At 39.2% G+C, this 14607-nt stretch overlaps 1 protein-coding gene across 4 annotated transcripts in view; it reads left to right on the top strand.

The window, feature by feature from the left end:
• Positions 1 to 14607, top strand: part of LDLRAD4 (low density lipoprotein receptor class A domain containing 4) — a 265837-nt gene that overhangs the window by 57119 nt on the left and 194111 nt on the right. The gene's annotated exons all lie outside the window — the stretch shown is intronic.

Below are 14607 nucleotides of genomic sequence, written 5' to 3'. Positions count from 1 at the left end.
GCCTCAAAGCGAGATGAGCAACCCCATGGTCGCCTTTGACTGGACTTAACCGTCATGGGGTCCTTTACCTTTTTATTGTTGGAAGAACATAAAAAGTATCTTGCTGTATTAGACCAAGATTCATATAGTCAAACATTCCTATATACCCATTCCCTTCTGATTTTGATCCACATATCTTTCCTGCTTTCTATTAGCTTGATTCTAGGAAAGGGGTGGCCACAAGCAATTTCAAATGGCCCTGGAAGACTCCAACAATTTGGTGACAGTGGCGCCCTTTTTATTTTTATTCAGTGTGTTAGAGCAGCAGGTGAAAAAAATCATCCTGACCTTGCCTTGTTTCAAGGCATTCTATGGGGCTTTTCATACAGTTCTAATGGAGCTGCTGCTTCCAGATCACTAAGCGATGATCAGCAGCACTCAGGTATCATTGGAAGTTTCTGATGATAACCTGAGTACCAGTGATAAATTCTATGGAAGCAGAACTTCTATTGGTAACCACAGGAGAAACTCCATGGACCATCTTGAAGCAATATGCCAGGCAAGAAAAATTGACTTTGCTGGAAGCTGCTACTTCAAAGGGCCCTGAGGCAGCAATTCCCAAGGTCTTCCCTCATCCCTCCCATCAGGAAAGGTAAAAGGCAAGGGCAGCTGCCTGCAGTTGAATGTGTCTGCTATATACACGATCTACATGATCGTGCAAACCACTTTGCATGTTGTGAATTTGTGTGTGTGTGAGAGAAAGAAAGGGTGGGAGGGTGATTGTCCGTGGCAACTTTGGCAACACCCATATTTTGACCATACTCACTGTACATTGTAGTCTCTTGAGGTTGCAGTGGGGCAATGTGGTCCTCTGGCTGAAAAGGTTTCTAGGGAATGCAGAATGCTGCCATGATTCAAGTTTTCTCTTTCACCTAGCAGGAGTTTCCTGCTCATTGTCAACCCAAATATGACAAATGTTGCAAATCTAGTAATCTAATAGCTTCTACCTTCATTTGGCCTTAATGTGGAGGTTTTTTTTTAATGTCAGGAGGCTAGATATTATATGTTGCAGGGCCTTGATTAATTTATCTGGGTTTGATATGGGTAACATTTAAAACAGTAAAAGAAGTTTGGTAGTCCGTTCATTTTTATTGCAGCTCCCTTTGCCTACCAGCAGCAATTTACCTCATGGAACAGAGAAATAGAGTTTGTCAAAATTATTTCCAGATACTTAATTTACTGTGGAATTACTTAATGCCTTTGTTTTTAAAAATACATTCAAACCAATTATAGGCAGATGTTTCGTTATATTCAGTATACTTATTTACATGAACACATTACCTGCGCTTTAGCTTTGTATGCAAGTTTTACCTTTTTATTTCATGTATTTTTGTATTAGGTGGTTTTAATATTTTACTTGCAAACCACTCAGATAACTTTAAAAAACAAAACAACAACAACAACAAAAAACTGGGTATTGAAAGTAAATAAATAAAACATACTTCCTCCATAAACAAATCAGAAAGTCTTATCTTGGGTGGATTGATTTCAAACTGTTTTTTAAGTTACAAAGAGTTAAATATGCGTGCTAAAATTTAGCAGCACTGCAGATACTTCTGACAACAGTGGCTATAACCTACTAGATGTCCTCTGTATAAGCACCAATGTGACTTTGGGGACTGCTGAGACTCAGTCTGTTGCGACTGGCATCAGTTGCCACAGGCAAGTAATCACAAGAAACTGACCTTGGCGAAAGCACATTTTACACTTCAGTGCTGTTCGACTGTGTGTGTGTGTGTGTGTGTGTGTGTGAGAGAGAGAGAGAGAGAGAGAGAGAGAACAATATGAATAAAAAGAAGGCAAAAGGATTATCACAATTTTCAGAAATTTCAGAGGTACAGTATATGCACAAATATAGACCAAACCTCTGGATGCCCAATTTTATTTCAGTTTAATTTTTATGTCAGTTGTCCTGGAAATACATATTAAAAAGTGCTATACAAAATAACTATATGTATTTAAACAGAAAAACAAGAGTGGCTGCTTTTAATATATACCTCTCAAGGAGTGTGCAGAACAACTAACCAAGCTTCTTTCTATTCCTCACTGTGCATTGTTACCAGACATAACAAATTCAAAAACATTTTAAAAGACCTTTTATAACGTAATTTTTAAATGCATTCATTGCGGTCCCAGTTTTAAACTTTTTTGCAACTATGAATACTGTGCACTATGATGGTGTCTTTTGCTCTGCAACATGCACTCCTGCACAAGTCATGTAATGTTGAAGCCTTTTTTTGCCCCTACGGGTTCCTACGGTTGCGCCCGGTGAGAAAACATGGAAGCAGAAAAGACACCTGAGGCTGCTGGCTTCAGAGAGAGAAAGATTTATTTTCTGCATGCAGAGGCACTTGCGGTGTTCAGACACCCAAGCAAGTACAAAAGCTAGTCAATTTTCAGACAGTTCTTATAGACAGTTCCCTGGCTCATCTTCCCACCCCAGGAATCTTGTCCTTGTCCATCCTTGTCCATATAAGGAACATTTCCTGTTGTACATATAAGGCAAAAGGACATTTAGCCCTGAGTTGGTTCCTGTGCTAGCATGCACACTTCAGCAAGGCCATCCTATCTGTCTCTGACCTAGACAGTTCCTCTCTGTGCAAGGTTGACCTTCCATCGTTATCTCCAGACACTTAGTCACAGCTTATACAGTAATATGCTAGAAAGAAGTGCAATGCAGATCAAAGTTCACAGCAAAAAGAAAGATTTCATACAGAAAAGCCTCCACTCAAAAGAGTCTCTAACAGTACATTCAGGTAAATATATCCAGGTTAGCTAATTAACCCCTTCAATGTGACCCATGCGAGATTGTGCCTCAAAACATCTTTCAGGCCGTGGTGCCCAAAAACACACATTTTGGGCACCATGCTCTGGAGAACACGGCCCCCCAAAATAGGATGTCCCGATTTATTTGGGGCATTGAGAGATTACCTGTTTGTCTCCAGGCCCAATTCAAAGCACTGAGGATGACCTTTATAAATAGCATTGGTCCAGGAAACCTCAGGGGCTGCCTTCTTCCTACCAGCCTTCCTACTCCAAAAGATTTGACAGAAGCTTGACTCTTTGTCTTCTTGATGGTGCAGGCTTGGCTGATAAGGGCTAGGCTAGGGAAAAGACCTCCTTTGTGGCTTCACCCAATTTCCGGAACTCTTTGATTCCCCAGTGGTGTTTTACTGTATAACAAAAACCTTTTAGTTTAGGCAGATGTTTTGTCAGCTAGGCAGGTTTTTATCCAATGCTTTTCTTACAGACTCACTACTGCACTTTATATATACCATTGTATTTTATGGTTGCTTTGAATTCTTGATAGCCACTCTGAGTGGTGCATAGGGAGGATATACCAATTCAAAATAAATAATAAAATTATTGAGCATCTAAATGAGTGAAAATTAGCTTTTTAGCAGGGAAGAGGCGGAGACTGAACTCACTTGCCCTCCTACATGTTGCTTTTAGGCATTTTAAGCAGAGCTTTTGCATATGCAACCCTGGCTGCTGGATTAGGAAAACCTATGTGCAGTGCCTATTTACATGTACAATACCCAATTCAGCTAAGGATGTACACTGGAAGCCTGCTTCCACATTCAAATTTCCCCCAGCTGGATCGAAGCAGACCAAAGCCGTGTTTCAATTCCTGAAGCTTTCCACCCATGCAAATTGGCTGATTTCAACCACATAGTTCCAAATTGTAATCACCACTGCTTGCTTCCAACTTAATGTGTTCAGGATTATGATGCAGGACAAAAAAGGTTCTGGAAGTTGGAACAATAGGTATAACCAATTAGTATGTCAAGTTGCCTTCCTACTGGCAAAGTATTGATCCTTAAGTGAGTGCCTTAGTATATGCAAACAAATCATGTTTATTTAAATGTTCTATGCTGCCTTTCTGCCTTTCTCTTCAGTTATAACGTGGTTTCACTAATTCCATTGCTCAATCATTTGGGTGAGAGAGAATTTCTGTTAGTAACTACGAGTGCCTCACTTCTTTTTAAGACTTCATACTTTTCTCCATAGATTATAAACTTTAATGAGTGGTCTTAAGAGTGTAGGAGGATGAATCTTACAAGCAAGCTGTTCATATATATATTGTTAATACATGATGAGAACAGATTACTGAGAAGCAATTCAGATACCAACACAATAGTCTGTCTTGTCCTCAAAAGTGGTAATTTCTACAACATTTTTATTCACCCGTTTTCCCCCCATACCAGATGCATGAATTACTCTTTTCAACAATATGTAGCATCTGCTAATGTTCTGTGTTGCTTTCACACTGTGGCACAATATCGAGACAACAACATTGACATGTCTGATTCATTATTATCACAGAGATGGACCAGGCACAGTTGCCCTGCTGTAGTCCTGGTCATTGTTCTTTGGCATTCATTGGAGAGGTGGTCCTCCACCTTGGGCTGTGCACACACCATACTTTAAAGTACATTGCCCCTCTCAAAGGATCCTGGAAACTATGGTTTGTTAAGGGTGCTGGAAATAGTAGCTCTCAAAAGTAAACTACAGTAAATTTTCAGAATTCTTTTTTTTTGGGGGGGGGGTGTTATGCTGAAAATGTGTTTTAAGTGAATGGTCTTCACTTAATCTCCAGTCTTAAATCAGTGGTGTATTTTTAAGAACTACTTAATATTTCAGCCACATAAAACCACCTCTGCCATAAATGTTTACTTTTCATTCCCCCCGACTCTAATGATACTGATGAAGGGTTACTTTTGGAATATGAGTTGATGTCCCTCCTTCTCCTCCTTCTCCTCCTCCTCAAGCCTCCAGGAGATTCTAGAACCATCTGTACTGGGCACATGTTAGAGATTTTTAAAGAGCTGAGATGCACTCTGGTAAAGGTGTTATTGCCCATAGGAAGAATCAATCCCTGGTGAAAAGTGAAAACCCTTTTTTAAAAGCTGGCATTTTCCAGTAAGCTTTTTCTGATTTTATGGTTAATTTTATCTTTTGTGTTTCTTTTGTAACATCACTGTATACTACTTAGAAATGGCAGTGTTAAGTTGTATAGTTGCCCTGGGCAACTACAAGTTGTACTAGATGTAAATGTCGTGGGCATCTATTAAATAGTGTCCATGAGGGTAACTTTATCTACCAAGCACAATAGATGCCAATTTCCAAAATCAAAGAACCATAGTTTTTCTCTCTTGTTGAGATTCTTTTTCAAATTATTGGGACTCATCAAGACCATTACAGAATGCAGATACAAATTTATCACCTGCATAGCCTCACCTGCTTCCTGTGATGGAGAGAAGTAAAGTTGAGTGTCCTTAGCATACTAATGACACCTTCCTCTGAACCCTCAGATGATCTTGCTCAGCAAATTTACACAGATGTTAAAGAGCATGAGGGACAAGATGGAATCTTGCAGGACCTCACAGCTAAAGTGTTTCTCACAGCAATTGTAACACATGAAATTTCACTTAGTTGTTTATCAGGCAAGGAAATAGAGGTTGGAACTTGAGTGCAAATACTGGTAGATTGGGGTGAATAACATATGAGAGCATGGAGACTCTTAAAATGAAGTGGATCATTAAAAACATGTCTGGAGGTGACCACTTGAATTTAAGTAGGACTATACCTTTTAATTCAGACACTTTCCTTGAAGAGGGTCAAGCAATTGTTAAACCAGAGAGTTAACAGACATTTGAAATGCAGAGAAAAATGGAAGCTGGCCAAAGTTAGGGCCATCGCCCCACTGAACTGTAAAAGGAATGCTAACGATGAAATATTTTTTCCTGGAAAGACCTTAAGTGATGGAAGTTTAATTTCCGTTGTCAGTAGAAAAGCTTTTGGAAAGACAACCAGCAGTGTGCCATTTTTGTCACAACCTGAAATGTCAATGGAAAAAGTTTTAGAACAGATTGGTGGAATAAACAGCAAGAACTCACAAGAGCCAAATGTTCATCTAGCTTTTTGTTTTACTGACTTCAGTTATTCTGCAACATGGATATGAGAATTTTAAAGTCATTCACATGTCAGATTGCTGAAACTCTAGAATGTACTCTGTCCTGAATGCCATGCTCAACTACAAAAGGGTGTATATTTTGAGACTTGAAAGTATATACAAAGTAAAACAACAACAACAACAACAACAACAACAACAACAACAACAACAACAACAACAACAACACAAAAAGTAAAGTGCCTTCAGTAGTGTGGTCAACATGGGTGGGTCACACTAAAGGGAAAGCCTGCACAAATAAGAAAGTTTTTAACAAGTGTCTAAACATAGCACCATAGATGCTTCCCATGTGTCTAAAGGGAAGGAATTCCATAAAATAGATGCAATAGTGCTAAAAGTGCTGCTCTGGGTGGCCATGAGGTAGATCCCAGTGACATATGGCACAGTCAGAAGAGCATCTCCGCAAGACTGCAGTGAGTAAGGGGTACATGTGGAATAAGGCAGTTTCTCAAATAGCTTGTTCCCAGGTTGTTTATAGCTTTATATACTATCAGTGTGACCTTCAGCCTGGGCGGGTACCATAATGGGAGCCTGTACAGTTCTTTCAACAAGGGACATAGGCTGACAATAAGATTCAGTTGGTAGCCTGGCTGCTGCATTCTGCCCTAGCTGCAGCTTCTGGACCAGCCTCAAGGGTAGCCTCACACACAGCACATTACAGTAACCAGTCTTTGGGATTGCCAGTGCCCAGAATACCTGTGAATTTTATTTACCAGAATGTGTTGACTGTGCTATTTGCTCAAACTGTTACTGATATGATTACAGTTTTACTGATATAATTATATTGATTGTAATGTTAATTTTTAATGCTTCTTCTTCTGCTGCTGCTGTTAGCTGCTTTCAGCTCAGTATTGCTTTTGGAAATGTAGAATACAAATACAAATACAAATAATATCAGATTGGAAAAGGAAGCATTTCCTCCCAAAGATCAGTTTGTATATATGTTATAATAACAACAGAATACGCAATACTAAGAAAAAATTGAAAAATGTCTGAATTAGAGATCCCAAAGACATAGTATGTGAGAATTGAGGTCTATATTGCAATCCAATAAAAATTCATATTTTTCAATACTTCCAATGAGAGGGGGGCGGGAAGGAATGTTCCATAAATATAAACTGCCATATCACAAATTGCTTTTGAAAGACCCCCCCTTTTTTTCCTTCAAAAGGGATTTGCGTGTGACTTTGAATGAATTGCTGTTTGAAAAACAGAATCACAAAACTTCTTTAGACAAGTGTAACTAGTTATGTGGTTATTTGGATCTTGGCCAAATTGCATCCTCTCATTTTAGTTCATTGGGTTGAATAACATTCATTATGTAGATTCATTATCCTTCTATATGTAACAGTAGCATATCTAAATGGTCCACTTATGATTCTTGCAACTTGTTCAGATATGAACCTTCTAGCTTGTCTTCGAACAAATTGCACAGGTAACACATTAGGACAAAATGTTTTCATTTGTGTGGGTTCTTTGTAATCATTCCAAAAGCCATCCCATGGATGCAATATGCTGTGTTGGATCTGGACCAGACTCTGACTGCCATTCTAGGCAGATTAATAGAAACTGTACTTACAAGCAGATTGGTTGAGCTTATGGAGAAATGTGATATATTGGGGAAAGGGTGATATTAGTTTTCTTAAATGTAACTCATGCCTCGGATGGTGCTGTGGTCTAAACCACTGAGCCTCTTGGGCTTGCTGATTGGAAGGTTGATGGTTTGAATCCCCATGACGGAGTGAGCTCCCGTTGCTCTGTCCCAGCTCCTGCCAACCTAGCAGTTTGAAAGCATGCCAATGCAAGTAGATAAATAGGTACAACTGTGGCAGGAAGGTAAATGGCGTTTCCGTGCGCTCTGGTTTCTGTCACGGTGTCCCATTGCTCCAGGAGTGGTTTAGTCATGCTAGCCACATGACCCGGAAAGCTGTCTGTGGACAAAGGCCGGCTCCCTCGGCCTGAAAGCGAGATGAGTGGCGCAACGCCATGGTCGCCTTTGACTGGACTTAACCGTCCAGGGGTCCTTTACCTTTACCTTTCATGTCTTGGAAATCTCTTAATGGAGTGAATAGGAGTAATTTAGTCAATGTACTCTACTTGTTTCCCCAGTATTCCCTTAAAGTCCTTTGCCTTAGTATACATGCAGCAAATAAGTCTGAATCAACTTTTTTATTGCTCAGTGAACTTTGCAAAAATCTATCAATGGACTGGGTTACACAAATAATCTTGTCCAACGGCCCCTGGATACAAAGATTACACAGAGAAGTGAACATCTAACCAATCAATGCACACCCACTATGATTTATGTCATTTAGGAACCCAAATTACACCCATGATAAGAAAATTGCAATGGGAATATGTTAATGGAAGACCAGCAATATTACTCTCTTTGCAATTCTTCTGCCCAGGGACGGTTGTGGAGGGATTGTGATTGTAGAGGCTGCTCACTTGTGCGAAATGACTTTAAGTATGAAGAAGGTCTGTAAAGGAAAACTAATAATTCAGCTCAGTTATCAAAGGTGCATTGATTGAACAGAGTACATGGTCTATGTGCTCCTTTTTTGTGCAGTGTTTGGAGGTGCTGGTGATTCTACTTTTATTCATAGTCTTCCCAGACTTTCTGGGATCCTTTCTTTGTGGAAATCCAAGCATGCTGTGTTGTTAGTTTTCTCTGCTTCCCACCATTACATCTGGTTTTGTTTCCACACTTGGGATAAAAATTCATGAGGCAAGCCAGGTCTCAAGGGCAGGTTTGTCTTTTCTAGCTGTGCTGAAGATCAAACTGTTCCCCTTTCTGTAAATTATGACAATGTAATAATTAGGAGGAAGTTTTATAATCCTAAATGAATTATAAGGGCTTATCCACACTTAACTTTGGCCCCACTCTTTCCAGGCACTGGTCTGTCCTGTTCTTTAGCACTCAATCAGAGCTTATGTCAATTTGGGTTTTTCGCAGATTGCCATTGCTCCTATTGAGCTTTAGAGAGTGGGTTTTCATGGGGAAAGCTCTGGAGTGGGGGGGGGGGGCGGACATTCAGACATGAAGCTTTAAAGTGCAGACTGTGCCTGGAAAGAGCAGAGGAAAAGTACCGGAAAGTATGATTAAGCCCTAAAAGATCTCGTAGCAGAAATAAGAACCGTTTTGGAATCTCTGAAGCTGGCCATGCTATTGGACCGATACCTAAGGATGCTGGAGAATTCCGATGAAAACAACAAAAAGGAGCAGAAATTGTTGGTGTTCACTTGTTCATCCCATCTCACAAACAAAAATCAATCTGCTCATATTTGCTGTCGCTGCTTCTTTCAGTCTGCAAGTGATACAAAATTGATTACATTTCCCTCCATTTGTGTTGTATTTCCTCTGCATTGAAACAAATGGGGTGGAATAACACAATGACAACATAATGTAATTTGTGAAATTAATTATATGAATTACATAAATCTTTTGGACTACAACTGCCATCATCATTCATCATGGTTAATTTTTATTATTATTATTACATTTATATCCCAGCTGTACTAAAAGGAGCTCAAGGTGGAAACATGGTTATCCCTTCCCCATTTTATCCTCACAACAACCCTGTGAGGTAGGCTAGGCTGAGAAACAGTGACTGGCTCAAGGCTACCTAGTAAACTTCATGGCTAAATAGTGATTTGAACCCTGGCTTCCCAAGTCCTAGTCCAACCTTTTAACCACTACAAGTAAATGGATTCATAATTCTGTTGACACCGAACCCTTCAACCCAGTGGTTCCAGTATTTTTGCTTTTTAGGGGCATTCAATACGGCACTACAGAAAGCAATGCAAGCCAAAACAAGGCTGTGGCATTCAGCTATTCCTGGACCAGGCTGGTAATTAGCATGCCATTGGTAATTTCCTGCTGTCTTGAGCACTGTGCTTGGTTCCTTATTCCAATACAGAGTGTTGGGAGATGGGGTTTATCTTGTTTGGAAATGTGGCTTTGTCAAGACCTCCAAAATGTCACTGTGAGATTAATCGCTTTCCCAGCAAAAGTTCAACAGACCTGGTATTTCCATTGCAATTGTTGATTTTAAGTAGGGTGCTCTTTGGAGCAAAGCTGCAGCTTGATAGACTGGAGCTTAATGATACTTCATTTCAAAGAAGGATGTGCTATCACCTAGAGCAGGAACGACTGATATGGTGTTGGGGGAGAAGGTGATTAAGGAGCAAAGACTCTTGTTTCATTAAAGGATCTTGCACTTTTCTTATCTGTTTCTAGCTTTAGCTTCCTATTTTTGTCTCTCTAGACAGATGTTCCAGTTAATAAATCTGCCTTCACAGAGGTGATTTTTATTTTATTTTATTTATTTATTTACTTAGCCCAGTGGAGTTTCTATTAACCCCAAGTATTTTCTCTTTGCTCGGTGACTGAAAGAGCTCTGGTGAAGCTAAGCGCACCCCAGCTGTTTCATGTTCTATGTATTTCTCCATAAAAATGCCGGTGGGTGGGGAAGCACTGGCTGTAAGTATAAGGTTCATATCATATTTATATATTATAATCTTATTTATTTTATTTTTAAAACCACCAATTCAATCACTGTCAACAGAAATTTTGTCTCCATGAACTCAGCCTCTGAATTAAAAATGAAATAAGCCTGTAACTTCTTATATTGTGTTGTTGTCAATACTTGCTCTTCCAGGATCATCAACAAAGAGAAAGAACTACAGGATATGTACATATTTTGTCTGAGAGAAGCTCTCCATTTCCTGTGTTTGCTTACACAAACATATCCTGTGACTATTTAAAGTTGTAAAGAGGCCAAACGCATAGTGAGGCTCTTGTGAACCAGATGATAAGAGTTCATCAGTCAAAGGTGCTCTGTGGCAAGGGTTTCCTTCTGTCTTGAGTCTTGGAATGTACCATTGTTTGTATTCTAAGAATTCTTATTATTTAGGTACTTGTTTCCCCGCCCCCATATTAAGCTTTAAATTCTTTTTTTGTTCCCTTTTTGCACCAGAGAAAATCTTAATAGAGAATTAATATGCCTTTGTTTAGAGGTATCCTGCCCCACCCAGCATCAATTATAGTTGGATCAACAGATCTTCAAAATGCAGTAAGATCCAATGGGCAGAGATCAGTGGACAGTTGTTGAACTTAAGAGACTTGTATTTTGAATCCTTAATGGGAAACTTTGGACAAGTTTTGAACAAGCAACTATCCCTTACTGTCAATTTCCTGTCAGCAAAATGGGAAAATTTGGTCCAGAGAACAAAGTAAAGGTCTGTGATAGCATTCCGTTCCTGAAACTAAGCTGGTGCAGGTCTCGCCATGATCTGGATAGTAACCCATATGTGCACCATTTGATGGTATTTGGAAGGAGTGTACCATATAAATCATAACAACCACCAAGATCTGGCAAAAGGAAGTCAGGAATCAAACTGTTATATTACTGGACTTTGCAGAGAAAAACAGTGATCATCCAACACCCCCTGCCCAAAAACATGTTTAAATATGTTTTCATTAGTTCATTGTAACTCATATAGGCTGGAATTGTATGCCGCTCCATGGAAAACATGGAGGTTAAAAGCAACGAAACATGCACATGCAAAGGCATCATTCTCCCATTTATCTTCTCAAAAACATTCTTTTCTAGAATTGTGTACAGTGGTACCTCGGGTTAAGAACTTAATTCGTTATGGAGGTCCATTCTTAACCTGAAACTGTTCCTAACCTGAGGCACCACTTTAGCTAATGGGGCCTCCCACTGCTGCTGCCGCCCCACCGCTGCGTGGTTTCTGTTCTCATCCTGAAGCAAAGTTCTTAACCCAAGGTACTATTTCTGGGTTAGCGGAGTCTGTAACCTGAAGCGTCTGTAACCCAAGGTACCACTGTAGTAGCATTAATAATGACTTTCCTCACTGTCCAAAAATCTTCCAACTGTTGCAGATTCTGATAGTGTCATAGATGAGGAAAGCAAGCATGAATGAGCAATTCTATCATATGTTTGTGGTTAGCATATTATTTTGTAATGCGCCTTTCCATTTCCCCCCTCCCCAGGTATTGGCTTTCAGATTGTTCTATTTCTCATTATAGTTCTGAGTTTTCTTCAAACAAGGGCAAAGTTGCTGCAGCTTCTTCAGTTTCTTGTAAAAGAACTCAATGGAATTGTAATTTTTACATTATGAGCTGTTGATTTCATATCTGATAACCAGAAATGTCATTTCTGCCCAGCACAGTTTGAAATGCTGTATTTTGTTTTGACAGGAACTCTGGATTTTAACATTACAATGGCAAAAACATAAGGATAGAAATATTTGAAGGGAATGGCCATGGAAGTCAAGCACTGACGTAAAACAGCATGAGTTTTGACACAAAGTTTGAATAATGAAGGTCTTTCAATTTGCCTAGCCTACCCCTTTGAATGGATTTTTTCAGTTTGATTGACTCTGCATCAGACTTCCATGTGGATCTGTCCCAAGGCCTGCCTAACCAACTCTTATCTTTTTTCCGTTGGCTAGAAATGGAGGAGAAATTTTGTTTGGTATGCATTTAAAGCCAAATCTATCAAACTCTCAACTTCCAAGACAATATGAAAACCAAAACATAGCTATCCTTTGAATTTTTCACTTTTCCGAAATTTTGCAATTCCTTTATCCAAACGATGGTTTATAAATATGCAAATATTAGGGGATAGTGTGCAAAGATATGGATATATGGGTAAAAATGCATACATGCATTATATTGGGAAAACTGCATGCAAAAAATGTGAACATTAGTCAAAATTGTATTTAAAATGTGTTTATTAAGAAAAATTCACACTAAAATGCTGGTGAATTTTCATGAGGATTAAAAAAAAGCAAAATGCAACAAAATGTGGAGAGCTGATTTAAGATGGAAAAAAATGAGAAACTGAGATAGCCAGATTGACAGATATTTCCATCTCTGCTGCTAGTCTCTGCTAGCATTCCAGCTGCTGTGGCCTAGACTACCTATGTTCCAAAACACAGACCAACCTTTATTAAGGCTACATAAAATAAATCAAATATTCTTGTTTTTACCCTTCAAAATCCTTGAAGATCCTTGTGTTGTCTCATAGCAGTGGGTTGAGAACCATCAAATGCATAGTTTGGCATTACTATATTGCACTGGGCTGTTATGAAAGCACTTAATTTGTTATTTTATATGACAGTATCATTGTAGGAATAGTTAATGTCTTTTAGGCTGCAATCCTTCACAATTAGTTGGGAGCGAGTCAGAGTAAAACTCAGCAGGACTTGTTCCCCAATATGAACATTTTACAGAGTGGGGCCACTGTTCCCAAGCTATGTATTTAAGAATGGGGCTGTTTCATCAATGACCAGCTACAACAGCTCAGAAGACATTATTTAATAGCTCAGAAGACATTATTTTCCTATGTGGAAAAGAATGTCCCAAGGATGATTGTTTAGAAAAGAGGTCTCAGAAACATACACACTACTTGAACAGAGTTGCCACATTCAACTTGGATCTATTTCCTCTTTGACGGAGGATGGACACTAATTGGGGCAACACTCTCCCAGTACCTCACCCTTATTCTCTAAACCAAAAAACCCCTTCCTTGTGGAAGGGTCAAGGCAATAGAGTGGGTGTGGCTGACCTGTGGCTTTCCAGAGAATGTTGGACCCCAAATTCTAACATACTTGGTCACAGATTCTCAGCCCTGCAATAGTGCACCTATAATCACAATAAAAGCCTCCACACTAGTTAAATCTCATAATCCCTGGCACCTAGATTTCACCTGGTCCTTTTGAAGTGAGGCTTCTTTTTTTGTTTAAAGTTTCTCTTTTTTTGCAAGTTGAATTTACAGTTGTTTTTGCTTGTGTCCTTTCCACAGGATGCCTGTTAGCCTGGGCTGACAGTGTGGTTTGTACATGAGATGCATTCAATTTTTTGGATCAGTGACCTGTATCCCCTTCGTTGATATCTTATGTAAGAGGATATATGATTCTTACTGATGTGTCGTAAAGTGTCTCACCCTTTTGCCTTTTAGAGTCTTAAGATAAAAACTTGGGATGAAGGAGAGAGGTTATTCTTTGACTGAAATGATGAATATGTCTTAAAAGCATATGCATATGTCTCACCATTCCAACCTCCACCTCTTTCGCACTGCTTTCTAGATAATTAGGAAATATTTTCTGAAGTTCTTTCTAGCACAGCACTGTCAATGCACATGTCTGTATATGTGTAAATGCCAGTAGGTTTGAATCACAGCAAATTCTTTATTTTGGCTTTGCTGTAGGTAGTAAATTTAAATTGCAAGTTACCTTGATGTGAAGCAGTGTGGGTGAGAATCTGTTGCACTTGTACTCCCTGGGGTTGTTTCATTGAAGTTAGCCGAGTTTACACTAGGGAGATAATCAACTTTGTGACTCAGTTCTGTTTGGGAAGTGAATCAGTGTGAGTTTATATAATATTTAATAGGACTTTGATAATATCCTGTAGGCCTTGCTGAATGAAGACGATATTGGGAGATTCTGGAAATGTTATTATTGTTCAACCATTTTGATATCTCTCTTGTTTGAACCATCCAAATATAATTGCTTTATTTCTGTCAATTGTGACTTCAAATTCATTTAACCTTTGCTTATGAATG

Source organism: Lacerta agilis, chromosome 7 (assembly GCF_009819535.1).
Source record: "Lacerta agilis isolate rLacAgi1 chromosome 7, rLacAgi1.pri, whole genome shotgun sequence".
Classification (NCBI taxonomy): Eukaryota; Metazoa; Chordata; class Lepidosauria; order Squamata; family Lacertidae; genus Lacerta; species Lacerta agilis.
The sequence above is the reverse complement of the archived record's forward strand: the minus strand, read 5'-3'. Positions and strand labels throughout refer to the sequence as shown.